The sequence below is a fragment of the Bactrocera dorsalis genome, chromosome 3, assembly GCF_023373825.1.
Source record: "Bactrocera dorsalis isolate Fly_Bdor chromosome 3, ASM2337382v1, whole genome shotgun sequence".
NCBI classification, from domain to species: Eukaryota; Metazoa; Arthropoda; class Insecta; order Diptera; family Tephritidae; genus Bactrocera; species Bactrocera dorsalis.
Window position 1 is genome coordinate 50342799 of NC_064305.1, and position 24324 is coordinate 50367122.

At 35.5% G+C, this 24324-nt stretch overlaps 1 protein-coding gene across 1 annotated transcript in view; it reads right to left on the reverse strand.

The window, feature by feature from the left end:
• Positions 1-24324, reverse strand: part of LOC105229159 (uncharacterized) — a 94684-nt gene that overhangs the window by 54451 nt on the left and 15909 nt on the right. The window lies entirely within an intron of this gene.

Consider the following 24324-nt stretch of genomic DNA (forward strand, 5'->3'; position numbering starts at 1 on the left):
AAGAAATATCAAAACGCTACTTTGACAAACTAAGCACAAATCCCGTTAAGTTCAAAGAATATCGCGATAAAGCAGCTGAGAGAATGCGAAAACATCGCGCAAAGCTATCGAAATTGAAAAAAAATAATAGCAAGCTGTGGAAAGAGCAAAAAGAAAAAAACCGTTTAAGGCAGAAAAAGTTGCGCGAAAAGAAAAAAAATGCGGAAGAAAAAAATAAACGCGATGAACCTTATAACTGCAAGCAAACATTTGGAAAAGCACTAAAGAAGGTGGAAAATGCATTGCCAAACGATCTAGCAAAATAAAATAAAATTATTCAAGCATTATATGAAAAGTATGTTCAACCAAGAATTGTTACAGAAAATATATCTGGGCTCAGTTTTGAAATGGAATCGAAAGTGAAAGTGGTGAAAGACTTTTACAATCGGGAAGATATTAGCGTCCAGTCTGCAGGCAGAAAGGATACTCTCATAGTCGATGGAGAAATTATTTCTAAGCGCTTTATGCTGCTAACCGTTTCAGAAGCCTACGAGGTTTATAAAAACGAGATAATTGAAGAATCTGTGAACATTTCAACCTTCTATCAATATCGGCCACGGCATATCCAACTGTCGAGCAAAACGCCACATAACATGTGTGTATGCATTTATCATGCAAATTTCGGGTTTTTGTTAGAGGGTTGCGCAAAAACCATAAAATCTGTTCCTAGGAACTTCCAAAGTTTTTTACAAACTGTTTGTTGCAGTATTGAGGATGAAAATTGTATGACAAACGGTTGCGAAAGCTGTACAAAGGATTTAAAAAATGATCGTTCCTGTAGCATATTCATCTAAAATGAATGAAAATGTTAAATGGCAACATTGGAGGAAAGTGGATGATAGAATTATATTAACTTACACTGTCGCTCCGTTATCAGAAATTATCCATGAATTAGAAGTGAAGCTACCACTTTTTAAACAACACGTCTTTGTTAAGAGATCCCAACAAAATTATTTTGAATCCGTGAAGAATAATTTAAGACCCGGGGATCTAGTGTTACAAATTGATTTTGCAGAAAATTATAGACTAATCTGCCAAAATGAAGTACAAAGCGCGCACTTCAACTACAAGCAAGTTACGATTTTTACTTGCGTAGCGTGGATGTTCGACAAAACTAAGTCATTAGCTGTAATCAGCGATAGTTTAAATCACAGCAAAATCGATGTCCATCTTTTTATAGAAAAAATTGTTCAGGAGATAACACATCAACATGGCAATTTTCAAAATATATTCTTATTTTCGGACGGAAGTAGCAGCCAATTTAAAAACAAATTTATTGTATGGAGTTTACCAGATTTCTTGGTTCAATTCGGTTGCAAAACAGTTGAATGGAACTATTTCGCAACCTCGCATGGAAAAGGTGCAGTCGATGGAGTTGGAGCGGTTATAAAAAGAAAAATTTGGCAAATAACAAAAACAAAAAATATTATTCTAAGTGACGCATTTTCTTTTTTTCAATGTGCACAAGAGAACATAACTGGTATTCATAGTATGTATATTAGTGATGACGCAATTAAGGAGAGTTCGCCAACTTTAATGGAAAAATGGAAGGATATACCAAATATTCCTGGCATCCGAAAACTGCATTCGATCTCCTGTGACGATCATTTGAAATTAAAAGTAGCTCAAAACGCATATTCATTGAAAAAAAATTTTTCATAAAAAAAAACATTTCTCATTTATTTTTACTTATTTTCTTATATGAATTTTTATTTTAGTTTTCAATTTCATTTTTTGAATTGGAATTATTATAGTAATCGTCATTAGAATCATGGAAGGCAAATATGTCGCGTTCTAAATGTCACGTGCTAAATTAGATTTAAGCTTGTAAAAAGAAAACCGATGAAAATATATCAACAAGAAATGTATCAAAAGAAGCCCTTTTTAGTCCTTTTTAGTTTAAATTAGTCTTTCTAAAATATATTGTTGCGTTTCGCAGAATTTTGCATTTTTCTATATGTAGTCGAAAGCAAGTTCTATTTTTTGTCGCGTTCTCGATCCCATGTTTATTGCTAATGAATTGGAAACAAATTATCGAAAGCTCCTACATTTTGTACTATACATAGTGATAATGAAAAGCTTTCGAATAATAACAACACATTTTTTTTGTTAATTTTTTTACTTTTGGTTTATGCACTTCAAAGGCGTACGACTGTCGCGTTCTCGACCATGGAAATACCCATATGCATGCCAAAGAACCTCTGCGCATACATGCATACGTTCGTTGTGTTAACTTACAGAGTGGTGAAAGTTCCTTCGTCACGTGGTGTAAATTCTCTGCTACCTCTTTGCCGTCGGTTGGTAGAAAATTAGGAGTCTTAAGATATATGTAAGGTTTTTTACCAAATAATTAATTATTGAATCTGTTAACATAATTTTAGCCTGACAATAAGTTTTAGAATTTTCTATTAATAGTAATAGGCGATAGCTAGAACGTTGGTCATCAAAACACTGGCAGACCATTGGTATTTCAAGATCTCAATTTCTAATATTTTCGTTGCGCATGTTGCACGGTGATCGTAGTTTCATAGCGTTTTTGATTGGAATCGTTATTTTATGGAAACTAGTTGCGCAGGCATAGCTCCATAATTTTATGCCATAAATCCATATTGGCGTTATAACTGAATTGTATGAAGGGTCCTAACTCAGGTTCAGATTTTTTTACCCAATAACAAATTTACGATGAAGGTTATAAGTTTGAGGGACTTCTAGGTGAATGCCAAGGCATTTTTAACTTCGTTTGCTTGAGGGATCACTACGTTATTTAATTTCATTGTTGGGCATGTTCAAAGAAATCAGTGAATACTTCTCCCTCTTGTTGCGCTTGTTGTGTTATAAACATAGTTTCTAATACATCTTTTAATAGTGTTAGTACTTTCGACATTAATGCTTTATTTGCTTCCACGATGTTCGTCTACCGTGCTTTTCCTGCAACGTCCCAGACTCTTGCCACTCGTATATATGTACTTCTGTGTCTCCCTTCGTTTCGTTCGTCTGTTGTAAGACGTCTTCCAATGGGTGGTTATGTTATATAAGTCAATATTAAATGTAACTTTTTCCATTTTTTCTTCTTTTAATTAGCACTGCTTCATTTTTACCGCTAGTTCGACTTTTCTCGACACGAGCCAGTTCCTTTGTTTTAAGAGCAGAGTCTTCGTGTTTGGGAGTTTCTTTCCTATCACAGTTAGTGCAATATCGTTAACGTACCCTATAATTTGAAGCATTCCGTCATAAAGTACGTTCCACAGCAGTGGGCGAGCCCTGCAGTAATCTGTCACCCTGTATTATTTAGATCTCTCGTCAGAATCAAGTTTTTTCAAAATCCAGAGAAGATGGTACATACTTGGTTCTCCAGCCGATTTATTCGGTTTCTGTAAAAGAAAGAGTCGCTGTTTTTTTCTTTATTTTTGGAAATACCTCTCTTGAAAACAACGGGTAAAGAGCCCAGAGAAGGGTCCCGCTACTGGCTTAATAGCATTTTTGAAGGCCTTGTTGTGTGTTCCATCTATACCCGATGTTTTGGTGATTCCAAACCTTTCTTCTATTTTTATTAATTTTTCGTGGGTGGCTATTGGCGCATCTATTACCGCATATATACATATATTTGGTAGTACAAGTGGTTCGTTCATTTGTGTAGGGTAAGGGATTTCCACTGCGATTTTATTAGTGTAGGACAGGTTGGAGATGTTTCCTTATCAATTACTATCTAATGCGATTCGTACAGTTTTAGTTTAGTGGCATGTTGTGAACGTGGCAGTCTTCCCATTACGCTCATCTGCAAACTTATTTTTGTGTTATTGTGAAATTACATTGTAAAATTACAAGGTAAGTTAATATCAATATAAATAAATATTCACCTTCTGAAAAAACGACATATATATGTATGTATAAGATATATACAGTAAAGTAAATCTGGGTTATATGTGTCCCAGCAGTGACTTTTATTGGGACATATATGTCCCAGCAGTAACGAAAAATAAGTTATTTTTCATAGTTATTGTTTTAATTCTCTTCCATAATTAGCGACTATTATCCGAGAACAAAACGTCAGAGAGACTCTAAAAGAGAATACGCCTTTGACAATGACAGTACTGTTGATCCAAATTACTTAAATGAAAGCGACAGCTCAGATGAAGAACACTTGAACTTAGAAAGGGAGGAAGAAAAACAACAAAATATAGGAGGTTTCAGAAGTGTCATGTCCTGACGTCATTGCCACGTTAGTGGGGTGGATCTTTTAGACCCTTTTTCATCTTTATATGATCCTGACAGAAAATCCGGTAAATGATGGAAAAGAGTTTTACAAAAGCTGCTTATGATTTTTGTTTCCAATGCATGGATTTTATTTCAAGAGACTTGCCAAATACCATTGATTAAATTTCTTGCTGAAATGGCAGAACAACTACTTGCATGTGAAAAGGCGAAAACAAAAGACAAACTTCGCAGTACTACCGGGCGTCCCGGCCTGTCCATAAATGCTTGAGAGCATCTCCCTGTTGGGGGAAACATACGCCGTCGTTGCAGAAGTTGCGCAGAAAACAATAAAGGGCAACGTACGAAAATGCTTTGTGTTTCTTGTAATATCCCTTTGTTTTGCCAAATATCACACAAATTGACATTTGAACCCACCCACTGTATATGTATAAAATTCCTACTTTCATTTTATAAATCATAACACAAATATTTTTAGTTTGTCCCAATACCGATTGCTGATGGGACATACTTGCCTTCTCCTATCCTGGTTATCCTTTTCCCAAACCCACCTCTTGGTACACTACTTGGGGCATAATGACCCAATAAACATGGAAAAAAAGTTTTTTTTGCTTAAAAAAATCCGCAATGAAAGAGTTAAGTGAAAAGAAACATTTAGCAAATTTTTTCACTATATCAAATTTTTCCCCAAAATTATCGTTTGCACGGACGGATACACAGTCATCCGGAATTCAACTCGTCTCATCATACTGATTAAAGAGTTGAAAAATGCCGAGTAGGGAATGCATCGTTTTCAAACATATTCGGTACTATTTAGCAGAATAATGTATAAACAAGTAAGGGAGTTCTAAATTTGTGTACAATCCAACATTTTATACTCTTGTAACTTGCAAGAACCACCAAAGGAAATGCTTTAAGGTGTAAAACGCCAACAAACAAATCGAAATTCAAACAAGTTTATACTTATATACTATACATATATGTACATATATAACTCATACACTGACAAACTCATAAGCTTTGTTAGAAAAACGAAAATCATTATATGTAGTATATGGGAGTTGGGGTTGTATCGAACCGATTTTTTCTATTTTTCTCAATATCTGTTCGGAGCAGCTCCTTTCACTATGGAACTACCAATAATGAATAGCATTAATCCTAAGTTATTATTTATACTCAAGTTTGCTAAATTTATACGCACACATATATTTCACCAACTGTGGTGAGAAAACATTGTAAATATTTAAAATTTTATATTAATTGTAATCTGGTCACTCTAATTTTGCATATCCACCACAGCATTACTCGTTATTCTAATTCCTCATTTCCCTTTATCCTTTAATATGCTTATACATACATACATACATGTTAGAACAATTAAGCTTAGCTTTGCCTAAGCCTAGCATCTTAGTTATAGTTCGCTTTTTACATTCGATGCCTGCACACGCATTGTTTTCTTGTGTTTGCTACCTGCAAACGCAAGGGCATTTCACCTAATAAACCACCAGCCACGTAACTTTCTACTCGTTTTATTATATATATGTATTTACATATATTAATAAATATTTTGTAAATATATATCGTCGTTGTTTTATATCGCGATTCGAAGCTATCAAAAAAGCTTGGTAGCTCAACAATATCACTTATTTACATTTAACATAACCACAAACTAAAAAATCAATCGTCTAGAGTAAAGTTAGCTGGAAATCCTGATATTAATCCTGAAATTTGTAAGGGCCTCTACCCTTGTAGAACCCTCAAAGGTGATCTAGTCACCGATGCCCAGAGCATAACTAAATTATGGAGGAAACACTTCTGCAGCCTGCTGAATTGCAGTGAAAGTACAACGACAGGAGAAGGCGAATCCGATATCCCAATCGATGACGATGGAGCGGACGTTCCATTGCCCGACCATGAAGAAGTTCGAATAATAATTACCCGCCTGAAGCACAACAAAGCGGCGGGGGCCAATGGATTGCCGGCCGAGATATTCAAACACGGCGGCGAAGAGCTGACGAGGAGCATGCACCAACTTCTTTGTAAAATATGGTCGGACGAAAGCAGGTTCAACGATTGGAATTTAAGTGTGCTATGCCCCATCCATAAAAAGGGAGATCAGGGAGGGATAAGCCTCCTCAACGTCGCGTATAACGTTCTATCGAGAGTATTGTGTGAAAGATTAAAGCCATCAACAAACTGATTGGACCTTATCAGTATGACTTTAGACCTGGCAAATCAACAACCGACCAAATATTCACCATGCGCCAAATCTTGGAAAAGACCCGTGAAAGGAGGATCGACACACACCACTTCTTCGTCGATTTCAAAGCTGCTTTCGACAGCACGAAAAGGAGCTGCCTTTATGCCGCGATGTCTGAATTTGGTATCCCCGCAAAACTAATACGGCTGTGTAAACTTACGTTGAGCAGCACAAAAAGCTCCGTCAGGATCGGGAAGGTTCTCTCCGAGTCGTTCGATACCAATATGATATTGATATCATCGGCCTCAACCTTCGCGCCGTTAGTTCTGCTTTCTCCAGACTGGACAAGGAAGCAAGGCAAATGGGTCTGGCAGTGAACGAGGGCAAGACGAAATATATCCAGTCATCAAACAAACAGTCATCGCACTCGCGATTTGGCTCTCACGTCACTGTTGACAGCCATAACTTTGAAGCCGTAGATAATTTCGTCTATCCTGGAACTAGCGTAAACGCCACCAACAACGAAATCCAACGCGGGATAACTCTTACCAACAGGTGCTACTTTGACTGAGTAGGCAATTGAGAAGCAAAGTCCTCTCCCGACGAACAAAAACCAAACTCTATAAGTCACTCAAAATTTTCGTTCTGCTATATGGTGATAACAACAACTGATGAGTCCGTTGCGAGTTTTCGAGAGAAAAGTTCTGCGAAAGATTTATGGTCCCTTGCGCGTTGGACACGGCGAATATCGCATTCGATGGAACGATGAGCTGTACGAGATATACGACGACATTGACATAGTTCAGCGAATTAAAAGACAGCGGCTACGTTGGCTAGGTCATGTTGTCCGAATGGACGAAAACACTCCAGCTCTGAAAGTATTCGACGAAGTACCCGCCGGGGGAAACAGAGGAAGAGGAAGACCTCCACTCCGTTGGAGGGACTTGAAAAGGATCTGGCTTCGCTTGGAAAATCCAATTGGCGCCACGTAGCGAAAAGAAGAAATTTGTAAGGGGGTAGGTCTAGTATTCGCTCAAATTTATCTATTTCTAGCACAAAGGTTCACTGTTATGATTACACTGTCTCTCTCATTTCATTTTCACTGAGATAATTAACATATTGGCCGATATATGCGGCATAAAGTCACCGGGAAGTTCGAAAATCTTTAATTATCTTTATTAAGTGTATGGGGGCTAAGGGAAGTGCTGGCACGATTCAACACCTTTTTGACCCCTTTTTCGCATACAGACATACCATTCTCAAACAAGGATTATCGGTTGCACACGAACATAGCCCTTCCTTACTCGTAAAAATTTAATGTTTAGTTAACAGCTAACAGCCAGTGGCGGATTAAGTATTTTGCCGCCCTAGGCCCTGTCTGATTAGCCGCCCTTTTTAAAGGATACAATTTTATTTCTTTGAGTCAATACAAATAAATATTAACAACATAAATAACAGTCAGTTTTCTTATACTATAATCTTTCTTTCGTCTGAGCAAAATCATCAATTATGTCGTTGTAATCAATTTCTTGAACTAATTGGGCTTCAATTGACAGTAGTGCTAAAGCATTGAGTTTCTCTTGGCACTACTTTCGCGTAAATACGTTTTGACACTTTTCAAGGTGGAAAAAGATCTTTCTCCTGAACAGTTCGTAGCCGGAATACTCAAAAAAATACGTAGAGCAATGTCTACAGTTGGATAAACATCTTGAAGATTTTGAGAATGCAAAAAATTGTATACTCCTTGCGCGGAACGAATATCTTTTGTGTTCATTAGAGAATCTTTGAGTTGACAGTGCAAATGAATACATTCATTCGCAAAAGTATCTTCCAAAACATCAGAATACTTAGTAACTAATACATCGCGCGAATTTTTAATTCATTGGTATCTATTTCATATAAATTGTCAAAAAAATTAAATTTTTCGTAAAGATTATGATAAGCACTTTACGTCCTGTCAATTGTACACTTAAAGTATCTAAAATTAGATATTAAACGTTGGTTCGAAAATTTTCTTCTCCAGATAAAGCTCTTCTTTCATTTTCCCGTGACTCGTCAGCCTGAAGTTTTCGGGTTTTTTTACGACGGGTGTCATAATGGTAATAGCTTTGGTTTTTTTTCATAATCAGAAAATTGTTTATCTCTCATATCTTGGAGAAATAATGCCAAAGAACTATATATTCTTATCACAGATGATAAATCAGCTTGAGAATCCTGAAGCTTCATACTCGCAGCATTAAAGCGATCCAAAACTGCATTTCAAACAATGACTAGAATTGCTGTTTCTAGATGTTGTAATTTTTGCTGCAGTCCCTTAGCTTCAGCTCGCGTAGTAGGTTTTTCATCTTTGTTTTCACCAATAAAGTTTAGTGAACAATTATTCCAGGCCACTCTTTTTCTAATGTGTAGCATGCATCATGTCGAGCCGACCAACGAGTTTGAGAAAGGCTTTTAAGTCTTAAACTTGTATGCTGTCTTAAAATTTCCCAATGATGTGTCGAAACGGCAAGAAAATTATATAATTTTTGCAAAGTAGAAAAAAAGTCAACTGCTTCGGTAACAGATTTAGCTGCACAAGCTCCCACTAAATTTAAAGGGTGACCAGCACAAGGAACATATTCAGCTATGGATTAGTTGTTTTGATTCGTGCTTGCACTTCTGAATATAAACCTGACATGTTGCTTGCATTATTGTAAGATTGACCACGACAATTCATTATATTAGGTTTTGCGGTATTTTTATGGATTTTTTTTTTGTTGAAATTGAAATGAATTTGTGATGACTCATGGCCAGCTCTTGACCGATGCTATGGCTGCTACTATGCCGGTCTCTTTCGACCGATTCAGCGATTTTATCGCAATTTTCGACGACAGGTCTTCCGGAGCGTGGCGCATCTTCGACCACCTCTACACCAGAACGAAAACGTTGAAACCATCGTTGTGCGGTGGAAATGGAAACTGTATCGGGTCCATAAACTGCACAAATTTTATTGGCGGCTTGAGATGCATTTTTGCCTTTATCGTAGTAGTACTGTAAAATATGCCGTATTTTCTCTTTATTTTGCTCCATGTTTGCGACGCTATAACTCACGAACGACTTAAAAGAAACGACAATCAATTAAACACGTGTTAGCGCGTGAAATGAGAACTACGCGCTTTCAGCGCCAACTAGCGAAAATACCGCAAGATTTTTTTTGACAACCCAATATTTAAACATTATCCTCAAGAGATTTTAACAAAGCATCTTCAATATCTTTAGCCTTATGGCCAGTATTTGGAATGAATTCCAGAAACCTTTCGACAATTTGACCATTGTTACGTACATATGTGTCTAATAATTATCGTGAGTTGATCAACATGAGCAATATCAGGTGTGGAATCCACAATTACACCAAAATACTTAGCAGATTGCACTTCTTTAGAAATATGTTGCAACACTTTATTTTGAATTAATAATAAAATTTCTTCGTAGATTGTCTTAGATAAATACGAAGTATTTCCACGGTCAGGGTGCGCATGTAATTTTAAATGTTCTGATAAAAACGAATCAAATTTAGCAAGAAGCTCGACTGAACCTAAAAAATTTCCATTATGGGGATCTCCAATTCGTTCTAAATGTTCTCTAAATGACAGCCCTCTTATTGTGAGAGATTAAATTATCACAATTACTCGATGCAAAACTTTTTTCCAGTATAAAGTTTCTTCATAGAGCTGCTCCATTAAACGTTGATCAACACGGCCTTGAATGACAGCTCGAGCTTTGAAGTGACTAATGTTAGTTTTGTGAAATTCAGAATTTTCATGAGCATCAATGCACGCTTTTGAGTTTTTCCAATCTCTAAACCCTTCACCAGTAAAAGCGTTTACTTCGGCACTCCTACCAAATAGTAAACATAGAGCACAAAATGCTGATCCTTTACTTTCTGAATAAATTAACCACTCACGATGTTGAATTTCTCCGTTCTTTAAATTACGTTGAAATAAGCTTTTAGAACAAAACCTCGTTTTATCATAATAAAAATTTCGTGAATTTTTAAAATCCGTTACATTATTTTGTGGTGAACCGTTTATAGTTATAAAATCTCATGTTTCATCATTTATATTCCATGGAAAAGGATCACCACTTAATTGAAACATATCAGTTGTTGTTTGACTTTCTTCCGCATCTTCTGATGAAAGAAAAGTTGACGACGTTTTGTTTGTATTTGTATCTTGCAATAAAGGAAGATTCGATTGTATTTCTTTGGTATCTTGTGCTGAAGTGTCATTCATTAATTCATTCATTAAATTAATAAACAAATAAACCCTTTTTAGCCTTTTAAAGAACTTTGTCAATTGTATAAGCTCTTATTGCTTCTTATGACTATGTGTGCTATTTGCGTGACCACGGCTGTAGTATATATCGGCATAAATACATATATACTTGAATTTTAATAACATTTTACAATAATTACGAATTATTGCTTTAAGCTATAAAAGTTCGTTAATATTCGTCAATATAATTCACAATATTGCGAAAATGAAACATCAATGTTATTAAATTTTTATTTTCTTCAAATTGTTTCCATTTTTCAAAAAATTGGCTATAAAATGAATATATTCATTTATTTGATTCTATAGAAATCATTTTTAAGAATACAAATATTTTTATATACAAACAAAAAGATGAATTTTAAATGAATACTTATATCAATTCATATATGAAACACCGGATTCATTGAAAATAAAATAAGAAAACATTGTGCAATTTTAGAAGCGGCTCACTTGCAAGATTAACTTTACTAAAGATACAACAACTCAAGAGAGCTTTGAAAATTCTTCAGGAAAAGCTTATCAATATTCAATTATTTCTGTTATAAAACATTTTTTATCAGTATTGCACTCACGAATAAAAAAGTTAATCACAAAATGAATTACATTCTATTTCATAGAAATTTATTTGTAAATTTATATAAAAAAAATCAGAATAAATCCTTAAAATGTATTGTCGTTACATTATATCAGATTTAAAATTTTGACATTCTGAAAAATTTGCCGCCCCACAAATTGTGCCGCCCGCGAGGCCCGGGCCTAGGCGGTAATCCATCACTGCTAACAGCTACAGTTACAACAACGTCTTTTCTTCAACGAATACCTATTAATTAGAGTAATGTGTGTAAGGTAACCCTATGCGAAATATTACTTCCTATCTGAGTGGCATCTCCGGCTCATCAAAAGCAACACTCGATTTTCAACCGCCAAAGTGAACGCAGCCTTCCGTGCTAATATAGGGTGATTTTTTTAAGAGCTTGATAACTTTTTTTTAAAAAGAAACGCATAAAATTTGCAAAATCTCATCGGTTCTTTATTTGAAACGTTAGATTGGTTCATGACATTTACTTTTTGAAGATAATTTCATTTAAATGTTGACCGCGGCTGCGTCTTAGGTGGTCCATTCGGAAAGTCCAATTTTGGGCAACTTTTTCGAGCATTTCGGCCGGAATAGCCCGAATTTCTTCGGAAATGTTGTCTTCCAAAGCTGGAATAGTTGCTGGCTTATTTCTGTAGACTTTAGACTTGACGTAGCCCCACAAAAAATGGTCTAAAGGCGTTAAATCGCATGAACTTACGGGTCCATTTCTTGAGATGAATTGTTGTCCGAAGTTTTCCCTCAAAATGGCCATAGAATCGCGAGCTGTGTGGCATGTAGCGCCATCTTGTTGAAACCACATGTCAACCAAGTTCAGTTCTTCCATTTTTGGCAACAAAAAGTTTGTTAGCATCGAACGATAGCGATCGCCATTCACCGTAACGTTGCGTCCAACAGCATCTTTGAAAAAATACGGTCCAATGATTCCACCAGCGTACAAACCACACAAACAGTGCATTTTTCGGATGCATGGGCAGTTTCTTGAACGGCTTCTGGTTGCTCTTCACCCCAAATGCGGCAATTTTTGCTTATTTACGTAGCCATTCAACCAGAAATGAGCCTCATCGCTGAACAAAATTTGTCGATAAAAAGCGGATTTTCACATTTCGAACCGAACACTGATTTTGGTAATAAAATTCAATGATTTGCAAGCGTGTCGTTAGTAAGTCTATTCATGATGAAATGTCAAAGCATACTGAGCATCTTTCTCTTTGACACCATGTCTGAAATCCCACGTGATCTGTCAAATACTAATGCATGAAAATCCTAACCTCAAAAAAATCACCCGTTATTATCTCATTTTTTCAAATAAACTTTGTGAACTACAATTTAATTATTCATTTTATATATAAATAAAACGACCATCCTGTGAACAATGAGAAAGTGTCCATTTATCATAAAATTTACCTTTTCAAATCAGAAGTAGGATTACTTCACGCGTACAAACGTCGGATGTGTACTAATACGTTTACCTGTACACAATTTTTAAAACGGTTTCGCGATGATTTAGTGATCAAATATGTGTGGAAATTAATAAACGGAAAATGTGCTAAGCGTTAATCTGTACATTTTCAAACGACATTATTTCTACCATACTTGTATAACGAAAAGAACATACGGTTCTTGGTGAAACGCATTTACGTATGTACATACGTGTGAAATACTGCAAAACGTTAACCTGCAGATTTCATAAACCTAAAGTGGATTATAAAAAAAAACGGAAATTTTTAAGATATAACTTAACCTACAATTTAAACGTGTAAAAAAGTGAGCATCATCTCGATCATTCGATATAACGGCTAACGGTGCATCATCTTGAACATTCGATTTAACAGCGCGTGTGTATATGCAAAAACGAAGTACACAAATTTTTTAGTTATAAAAATGAGAGCTATTGCATCATTGAGTGTAGTGCAGTGGTCGGCATTTCATAGCAAAATTTTGCAAACTAACTTCACACGTACGCTTACGCTCTATCGTTCAGTCGTTGTCGAGCCATCAACGAATTAACATCACGCAAGATCATAGCGCAAAACGAAATATGCCCTGCGAGAAATATTTTATGGTTCTAAATGCCTTTGATGCCATGCAATGCCTTTTATGTTCCAAGTCTTTTAAAGATAATAGGGAATATATCCTCAAAAGACAATTTGTTAATTTTCATTATACTATTAATTAATAATTAAAATTGCTTAATTTTAATTCCAATTTCTCACTGGGCTACTTTTTTTTCGTGCTCACCAACACAGTGACAGATCCTCTCATGCCGACCACTGGTCTAGTGCAACTAAAACGGCAGTTGTCAGAGCGAAATTGCTCAACGTCAGGTACGAAGGCAACACTCATAAGTCGTTTGAGTGAAACGATCGGGTCGGATGAAATCGAAGTCGAAGAGGACGAAAACGAACAAGTTACGGGTGATGATAGTGAACAGTGCGATGACGGAACACAAAAATTACAAAGACAAATGGATGAAATGCGCGGAATTCTAGAAAATGTGTTGTCATATTTGCAAAATAATTCCCAACCTCGAAGTGTGCCAATTGAAAATACAAGCAACATTGAAAATAGAAACGTTAATAACATTTCCCCTTTTGCAAGTTCGAATGCAACTGTAACGCGAAACAATTATTCGGTGCGTGAAATAGCAGAAACAATACCAGACTTTGATCCAACAAATGACAGTTCGTTGTCATCAGAACAGTTCGTTGAACGAGTAAATAGTGTTATCAGTGCGTATGAATGGGACGAAAAGTGTCTATTGCGTGCCGTGTATAGTAAAATGAAAGGAGCAGCAAGATTGTGGCTCGATGCGACAGAAAGACTGCATTCAAATTGGAACGATTTCGCGAAAGACTTAAAAAATTAATTTGGTAATTATCCCGATGAAGCAGAAATACATTTTGAAATGCAAAGTGCCGTACGTAGGCAAACTGAAAAAATGGACGACTACTGTTTTCGTGTTTGTGCGCTTAGGCGACGGCTCAAGCGGCTCAACGAATAAATACAATGAAAGAACTAAGAGAAACCTTAAACGAATATAAAAGAAACGTGCCAATAAATTCACACCGAAGTGTAACGAAAGTCGAAATAAAAGAATATGAAAGTAAGAATGTAAACAAAAATGAAAATTCTAATAAGAAGTTTGAAGCAAAAAGTGTAAAGTGCTATACGTAATTGCGATGAATTCGGACATACATATATCGAAAAATTGTCAAAAACCTCAACGTAAACAAAGATGTGAAAATGTAATAAAGTGCATTCAAGGTATGATTCTCAGTGTAAATCCGAAGCTAAAATACGAAATACATTTTGTGTAATAGCGGCCATACACAGGCACACATGTGCGTTCGATCGGTATGTGTAAACATGCGGTTTACTCGTGTATGGGCTTGTTCGCGTACCGATCCATGTTCGCGAAAATGTTTGATTTTTTACGATCGGTGCGCGAGCATGTTTATCGTGTATGGCGTTGTGAGCGCACAAAATCTCATTTCTCTCGTGTCGCCGAGCAGTGAAGATCGCGGACAATTGCAAGTGTTAAGGGGAGAGACTGCTTTAGAGGCATCAAAAAATCGATTTTTTTTTAGGATTTTTTTGGGAGGGAAAGAAATAATTGATTCAAGCGAAATTTCTAGGCTTTATAGTCATATATTCGAACATCTTTCACAAATTTTTTTGAATACGAAATCTTTGATATTCTGCCTTTAGGAAGCAATTACCCGATGCATCTCGCATATACATTTATCAGGAACAAAAAATTCAAAGAGATTCATGCCTTTTAATAACTTATCTTCTAGTTAAACTAAGAAAATTCCAAAAAAATTTACTTTATTTTGTTTAAAAATATGTTCAAACTTGACTTTTCCTAGTTTTTTTTTAGTTTAAATAGAAGATAATTTTATGCCAAAGATAATAAACTTTGCCCAATTCCAACTTTGCCCGCCAATTAAAATAATCGTAAAAATAAAAAACCGAGAAATCGCGCTTTTCGCTTTTTTCCCAAGCGCTCATGTATGTATCTGTTTGACGCTCGGACACTATTTCCCTTCTAGCTTCGACAATATTTAGAGTTCCAATCTATAACTTTGTTTGTTAGATAATTTTTAAAGAGATTTAAGCGATTGTTTGAAGCTTCTAAAGCAGGCTCTCCCCTTAATAAAGATTTCGTATCTGAATTTATTGATCTTATAAAAAATTGATTCGCAATTTGGCAAACGAAAAGTGATAAATATAAAAATAATATTGAGAAAAATAAAAGTTGGAATAACTTATTAACGAAATACAAAGAAATAGATAAAAGTGCTACATTAGAAATAAATTCGAAGAAATGTTCCGCTTGCCTGTCGCACATGTTAACTGTGTGAAGAACGAACGCAAAATGGATTTGTGAATCGTGTATGGGCAAACGAATTTACACAGATCGAACGCACATGTGTGCCCGTCTATGTCCTCTTTAAACGATGAACTCTTTAAAGTTGACGGTCAGAAATTGAAAGCATTTATTGATACGAGAGCTCAGTGTAGCATGATTCGGAAATCGTTATGTGAGAAACTTAATTGCAAATACATAAAGTGTGATATACAAATCAAAGGACTATGTGGTGGTAGTCGACATGCAAAAAAAATCAGTGAAAATTTTAACAATCGATGGCATTACTATACCAGTTACCTTGTATTTGGTGTTCGATCAATTATTACCTAGTGACATTTTATTAGGGCAAGAAAACTTTATAAATAATTTGCGGTTAAATATTCAAAACGAAAAAATAAAAATAGAATGCGAACGCGAACACGAACAAGATATTAAAGTTGAAGAAATAAAACATTGCGTTAATGAAAATGAAATTATATGTGAAATAAACGATAAATGTGTAAAAACAACGTTAATGAAAATTATAAACGATAATAGAAATGTTTTTGCAAACAACTTAAATGAACTCGGAAAAACTAGTTTGGTGAAAATGAAAAATGAATTAAATTCAAATGAAATTCTCCATATCGTGTACCAGAACCAAAAAAAAAAATAGTCTCTGAAATGATAAACGATTTATTAAAAAACGACATAATAAAGGGTGATTTTTTAAGAGCTTGATAACTTTAAAAAAAAAAAAAAAAGCCAAAAATTTGCAAAAAAGAATCGGTTCTTTTTTTGAAACGTTAGATTGGTTCATGACATTTACTTTTTGAAGATAATTTCATTTAAATGTTGACCGCGGCTGCGTCTTAGGTGGTCCATTCGGAAAGTCCAATTTTGGGCAACTTTTTCGAGCATTTCGGCCGGAATAGCCCGAATTTCTTCGGAAATGTTGTCTTCCAAAGCTGGAATAGTTGCTGGCTTATTTCTGTAGACTTTAGACTTGACGTAGCCCCACAAAAAATAGTCTAAAGGCGTTAAATCGCATGATCTTGGTGGCCAACTTACGGGTCCATTTCTTGAGATGAATTGTTGTCCGAAGTTTTCCCTCAAAATGGCCATAGAATCGCGAGCTGTGTGGCATGTAGCGCCATCTTGTTGAAACCACATGTCAACCAAGTTCAGTTCTTCCATTTTTGGCAACAAAAAGTTTGTTAGCATCGAACGATAGCGATCGCCATTCACCGTAACGTTGCGTCCAACAGCATCTTTGAAAAAATACGGTCCAATGATTCCACCAGCGTACAAACCACACCAAACAGTGCATTTTTCGGGATGCATGGGCAGTTCTTGAACGGCTTCTGGTTGCTCTTCACCCCAAATGCGGCAATTTTGCTTATTTACGTAGCCATTCAACCAGAAATGAGCCTCATCGCTGAACAAAATTTGTCGATAATAACACATTTCGAACCGAACACTGATTTTGGTAATAAAATTCAATGATTTGCAAGCGTTGCTCGTTAGTAAGTCTATTCATGATGAAATGTCAAAGCATACTGAGCATCTTTCTCTTTGACACCATGTCTGAAATCCCACGTGATCTGTCAAATTCTAATGCATGAAAATCCTAACCTCAAAAAAATCACCCGTTACAACGTTCAGAATCACAATATGCAAGTCCAGTTGTGATTGTAAAAAAGAAAAAACGGTAACGATAGATTATGTGTTGACTATCGACTAACTAATTATCAAAGAAATATTTCGACTTCCAGATATAGAAGAGTGTCTTCAGGAAGCAGCGCGTTGTAAATACATATTTCACAACGCTTGATTTGAATAGTGGGTACTATCAAATTGAAATCGAACCAGAAAGCCGTAAGTATACATCTTTTTTTACTACCGACGGTTTATACGAATTTAAAAGAATGCCATTTGGACTGAAGAACGCTCCAATAGTATTTCAACGTTTAATGTCTAAAATCCAAGAAAAATCAACGAAAGATAATATGATTCATTATATGGACGACATACTTATCTGCAGTAATACCTATGAAGAAATGTTTTGCAAACTTACGACAGTCTTAAAAGTTTTAAAAGAAGCTAATTTGACATTGAATATTTCAAAATGTGAGTTTTTGAAAACGACAATAAATTTCCTTGGGCATCAAATATCACCGAATGGATTAACTCCAGGCCAAGCTAAAACGAACGCAATACAGAATTATGAACGACCAACAAATGTTACAGAAGTTAGAAGATTTCTAGGGTTGAGTGGATATTTTCGAAAATTCATTCCAGGTTACGCAATAATATCCGAACCTATTCGAAAACTTTTACGTAAAAATTAAATCTTTAATTGGAAATACGACCAAGACGTCAAAACCTCTACTAGATGCATATCAAGTAGATGGAAATCACGAAATTCATACAGACGCTAGTTCAGCTGGTTTAGCGGGTGTATTGTTACAGAACTAATGCGATGGATTAAAACCAGTCGCGTATTATAGTAGATCGACGAGCGATACTGAAAGAAGTTTCCACAGTTACGAACTTGAAACTTTAGCTGTAGTTGAAACCCTAGAACGATTCCGATACTACATCGACGGTAAAACAGTAAAAATTTTAACCGATTGTAGCGCTGTTAAAACTGCTATGAGTAAGAGAGAGTTTATTCCACGAATTGCTCGATGGTGGTTAAGGATACAAGAATTTGATATCGGTATTGTACATCGTCAGGGTAGACGCATGGAACATGTCGATGCATTAAGTCGCTGTCCAAACGAAGGTGCTAAAGAACAGATGTAGCAACTCTACGAAAAGATAAGGTATCGATTACATCAGACGATTGGTTGTTTATTATCCAGTTACAAGACGACAATATAAAACAGATCGTCGAAAAGATTAAAAACAAAGATAAAAAAATTTTGAAAGAATTTTGTATTGAGAAAGATAGACTATTTAGAATTGAAAAAGAAAAGAAATTATGGGTTGTTCCGAAAACGTTAAGACATAAAATGTTAGAAGAATGTCTCGATAAAAATGGTCACTTGGGTTTCGAAAAAAACCATTGACAAAATGAAAACGTACATATGGTTTCCACGAATGCGTAACTTCGTTAAATCATATTTAAAAACATGTGTTGAATGCGCACATAACAAACGTCAAGGTGGTAAAATTGAAATTCGATAACATCGTACCAATACCATTTAAAACCGTTCATATGGATCATTTAGGACCATTTATCAAGAGTTCGAAAAGAAACGAACACATAGTTCATAGTTGACGCTTTTACGAAGTATACGATCATTAAAGCAGTAAAGAGTACAGCAACGAAGCACGTATTAGAAACGTCACGAGAAATTACCAGTTATTTTGGAGTTCCTGAAAGAATCATCACTGATAGGGGTACAGCCTTTACCTCTAAAGATTTTAAAAGCTACTGTGTTAACAACGATATAAAACATATCCTAAATGCAGTACGAACACCGAGGGCGAATGGTCATGCCGAACGAGTTAATCGTACACTTTTGTCAATGTTACTCCCAACGACAAACATAGACAAAAAGTGGGACGAGAATTTATTCAACATCCAGTGGTCAATGAACACGATGAAAAACAAAACTACGGGTAAAAGTCCACATGAACTTTTATTTAGTTTTTCACCAAGAGATATCCTCCAAAATAAAGTTTTGTTAGCATTACACGACAATAATCTAACAAGCGAAGAAGATATACAAAAACTACGAGAAGCAACTTATGAAGCAGTAAACCAGAAACGACAACAAGCTAAGAAGCGATACGATGATCATCATTCAAAACCAACAGAATTTCACGTTAATGACTTAGTGCTAGTCGAAAATGAACCTTCTAGTACTGGGACGTCGAGAAAGCTGGAGCCACGTTACAAAGGCCCCTTTATAATAAAGCAAGTGCTTGGTAAAGATCGTTATTTACTTAAAGACTTGCCAGGAGCAGATCGAACGCCACGTCACTATACTTCAATCTACGCATCCGATAAGATGAAGTCATGGTGTCAACTTCCTTCCGATGATGAAAGCGACGAGCATAGCGAGGGCGCTATACATTGCCAGGATAGCCGACTGTAAGGTAACCCTATGCGAAATATATCTGAGTGGCATCACCGGCACATCAAAAGCAACACTCGATTTTCAACAGCCAAATTGAACGCAGCCTTCCGTGCTAATATTATCTCATTTTTTCAAATAAACTTTGTGAACTACAATTTAATTATTCATTTTATATATAAATAAAACGACCATCCTGTGAACAATGAAAAAGTGTCCGATTATACGAAGCTTATGGTGGCCTTAAGGAAAGAAGCTGGAGCGGTTACATAAAAATTTGTATCTGGCAGTATCATAGTTTGTATCGTATGTGAGAATATATCAAAATAATTTACCGTTAGTTTACATTTTGCGCAATTAAGTAAAAATGGGTCGTAAGGGTAAAGAAACCACAGAGGAGGAGAGAAAAATAGTTGTGAAGTTATTAACTAGTGGAAAATCCATAAAGGAAGTGTGCTCTATTGTTTCGAGACCGCGATCAACCGTGCGCAGTATTTTAAAACGTTTCGAAGAAACAAACACGTACAAAAATTGCCTTCGCACTGGCCGTCCGTGCAAGCTAAGTGAAACAGACAGGCGGAAAATAACTAGAATGGTGAAAAAAAATCCCAAAACTGCATCTTCCAAAATTGCAGCAACAATAACTGATGATTTGGATAATCTCATTTTCATAGATGAGACTATGAAAAAAGAAGATTACGAGTACTTGGCCATTTTAAAAACAAATTTGAAAGCGAGCGCTGACAGTCTTTGCTTGGGAAATGATTTTTATTTCCAACATGATAATGATCCCACGACACAACGACGCAGTAACGTCCAAACTGAAACGTCATAAGTAGTATAATATACACTTTAGAAAAGAAAAACAATATTTTTATGTGCTTGTTGAGTTATAGTAAACATATGTACATATTTGACAATGCCAGCATCCTCGCACAGTAATGGGTTCGAAATACGCTCTGGTTTGTGACCACAATTTTTGCGCTCATATTCTAATATTTCCGATGACCTTGAACGCACTTTTATTTTGTATATATTTGGCGATTCGTGCAATCATATGTACGTCTGAGTGTCAGTTGAACCATACTAAATAGTAACATTTTAGCGTTATTTATCGAAATATACATACATTAAAAATCACCATGCGCAGTATATAAGTTAATACGACCCACCACCACTTTTTACCTCTTACAAACACCCGGTGTAGGCTAATTAACTGGTCCATTTGATCGACGCCGCCCATACCGTTGTTGTAATTCGACAACATTTTGCGTGTATTGACCTCTGTTTTTTGCTTCTTCATGTTACCACACCTCTTCGCTTTTCCAAGAGGCTCTACAATATATAGTCAAAATTTGAACCAATGGTAACAACATCATTGTCTTTCTTTCGAAAAAATGCAATTTCATTCTTGGTATGAAATAGGTAATCGAAATCTGTTCTTACACCTTTCTTCATTATTTTTACAGCCTGTTGCCCTGAAGCTAAGAGTCGCAAATCATCCAGCAGGGATAAATGGATGCCCAACTTATTCCAGCGTGACAGCGCTTCAAAATAAACTTTTTTTATAACATTTTCTATTGTAGCTAGATAGAACAAAATAACGTCTTAGGGGTGGCAAAACGATCTTCGTTCTTGTTTAATATTCAGAAAAATACTTCAACAAATTCTTTTACAAAATTTATTATAAAAGATAAAGAGTGGTACACTCACAATGTAATAATCTGAATAACAATGAAAAATATTAATTTTTACTCGAATACTCCTCTCTCTTTGAATTTGTCTTATATCTTTTGGCTTATATTTTTCTTAAACATAGTTTTTCTATTTTCAAGAAACGTTTGTAACAAGCCTCGTGTACAGACAAAAAATTCCATAGTTTCTTTAACCGAACATATTTTGAGAAACATACGGATATGTCAGAGTTGAAGCATAGGGTAAACTGTGAGAGCGACACATTTCGACCTAGGAGTGACAAAAAAAACAGTATCTTTATTTTTACTCTGTCGTCGCGACATGTCACTCTCACAGTTACCCTATGCTTTGAATGTAACAAATACTTTTATTTCTCCAAATTTTCAAAAATGGTATTTAAAAACTCCAGTTCGGTGAAAAATTCCTGCAAATTTTGACAAAAGTGTACAAGATATAGGGCGAAAATGGTTTTTTTTCTATGGCTTTTAATAAGATGTCTTGTAAATTTACTATCAATTTCCTCAAAACCCGTATTTTGAGAATTTTGGAACTTCAGAATTTGCGTGGCTTCTAGTTCCTAAATTTTAAATACTTAATATCGAAGATATTTTGTAAAAATTCACTCATGAAACTTGTAGGTAGATAGATAAAGGGGGGCGGCAGAACATCCTTAGCCTCGGGGCCCGAAGTCGTAGCTACGCCACTGTGTACATATGATGAAACTATTTAAATATTTGTTTATGATTTTAAAACAGCTGACTTTTGAACTTTCAATGCCTAATAGAGTGAATTAAGCCTTTTAGCTCTCAATTAATACAAGTTTTTACTCATTTTTAGCTGAAAGTTAATACTACTATGCATCGCATAACAAATCGTCTCATTTAAATTTCGTATTTTCTTCTATTTTTACTGTTTTACAATGATCCATCTTGAACGGCGGCAACTGATCTTTCTGTTCTTGGTTGGTTTTGCTGGAATTTCAATCTGGCCACTCCAGTCATTCAGTCATTCCCGTTGCGAAACAACAAAACCTGCCAGATCCTGTCAACTGTCAAAGTTTGGTAGGTGAGCGGTTTTCTCATTTCCAGTGACAGGAGAGTTGGGCATATCTTTATCTCTGTCGTGCAGCAATTGGTAATTGGTAAAAAAATGTCAAAGTATACACCATGTTCTCTGGGGATATTAGGCATTTCCTCCAGCAGAGATTTAACCACTTTTGCACCTAGCGAGTCTGTAGACTTACCGCAATACACATCTGATAGCAGGAACAGCGAAAAACGCTACTCCCTTCCTTTTTCTTCCTTAGCGAGAAAAATGTGTTAAAAGTTGAGCTCGTGGTAAAAATGCAGAAATCAGCCATCTTTGTTTGTTTTCATTTGAACAATGTTGCCATTGTTCAATTCGCATATGTATATAGTTTTGTACACATCTATGTTTTCAATTACAGTTTTTTATAATATAAAATATCAAAATTGAAAACAAATTATTAAAAATAGTTTACATATTTATAAATAATAGCATTCGACTCTCATTTTGAGTTATTTTAAGAAAATTTCAAACATATTGAAGACTACTTTTATAATTACTACAGTATATCGATATTGGCAACCCTGCATTGTGAGAGAGCAATCAGCTGACACGTTCCTGCGGCAAAATGCCATGAATTCTCACGGCATTCTACGGCAAAGAGAGAAGCGAGTAGCGTTTTTCGCTGTTCACTTACATTGCGAGTCCATAAGACAGGTCCTATCAGGGCCACGATTTTACGTTTTTCGCTGTTTCTGCAATAAGGCATAACAATAGCCGTCAGAGCTAGTAGCAGTCCAATTACTATTTCCAAACCACTCTGATTTCATCATAATAAATGTTTAGCTGGATGACGTCGGAAATATTTTATCATAGATTCATCTATGGATACATTTTCATGAAAGACACCTCATTTCAATCTGAGAGTTGTCCACACAAAGGAGGTTTCTTTTAATGTTTAAAAACCTATTACGTGACATAAAGTTTGCGACTAGTGGAATGCCAAGATCTTCATCTAAACTCCAATAAGATCGCTCGGTAGGTAATTCATGATAACTAGTTAATATATATAAGTATACCTAAAAACTGTTTCAAACTTGCACTATCAAATTCAAAATTGTATTTCGTCACCTGAAATGCAAAATAACGTATCATCAAAAAATTCTAAATTGAGTGTTTTATTGATTACGCTTCACTACTTCAAATTACATACAAAATATTACATATGTTTAACATTTTCAGGTTCTGCACTCAGATATAAACGAGTTTTAACCAATATTAAAATTTTTTTCACTCATGTTCGATTTTATTTCGTGTTTCATTCATGCCACTGTAAATTTCCGAAAATGTTGTTACGTTATTTTGCATTTCAGGTGACGATTTGTAGTTTTGAGCAGCGTATAGTAAATTTTTAACTGTTATTAAGGCCATCAGATCACCATCAAAAAACTTTTTCGTAACTACAGAGAAGCTCACCGTCGCTGTCATCCCAGTCTGATACCTTTGGGTAACGGGAAATTACCTCAAGAGTACTAGGCCTATCTTTCGGAAAAGTGAAAGAAACTAAATCAACTTCATTTTCTTTCTCTTCACCACTTACAACACCTAGATCTGGTGACACTATAGCTAAATCATAATCTTCATCTTCAATTACATCACCAATTATGAATTCAACGGCTTCCTCAAGTTCAAAATAGTTTTGTTTGCTCGTCAATTTACGTTTGATTGCCATTATATATGTAGTTTTGTAAACACCTGTAAAATATGGTAATTTGGTACAGATTGTATACCCATTCGCACTA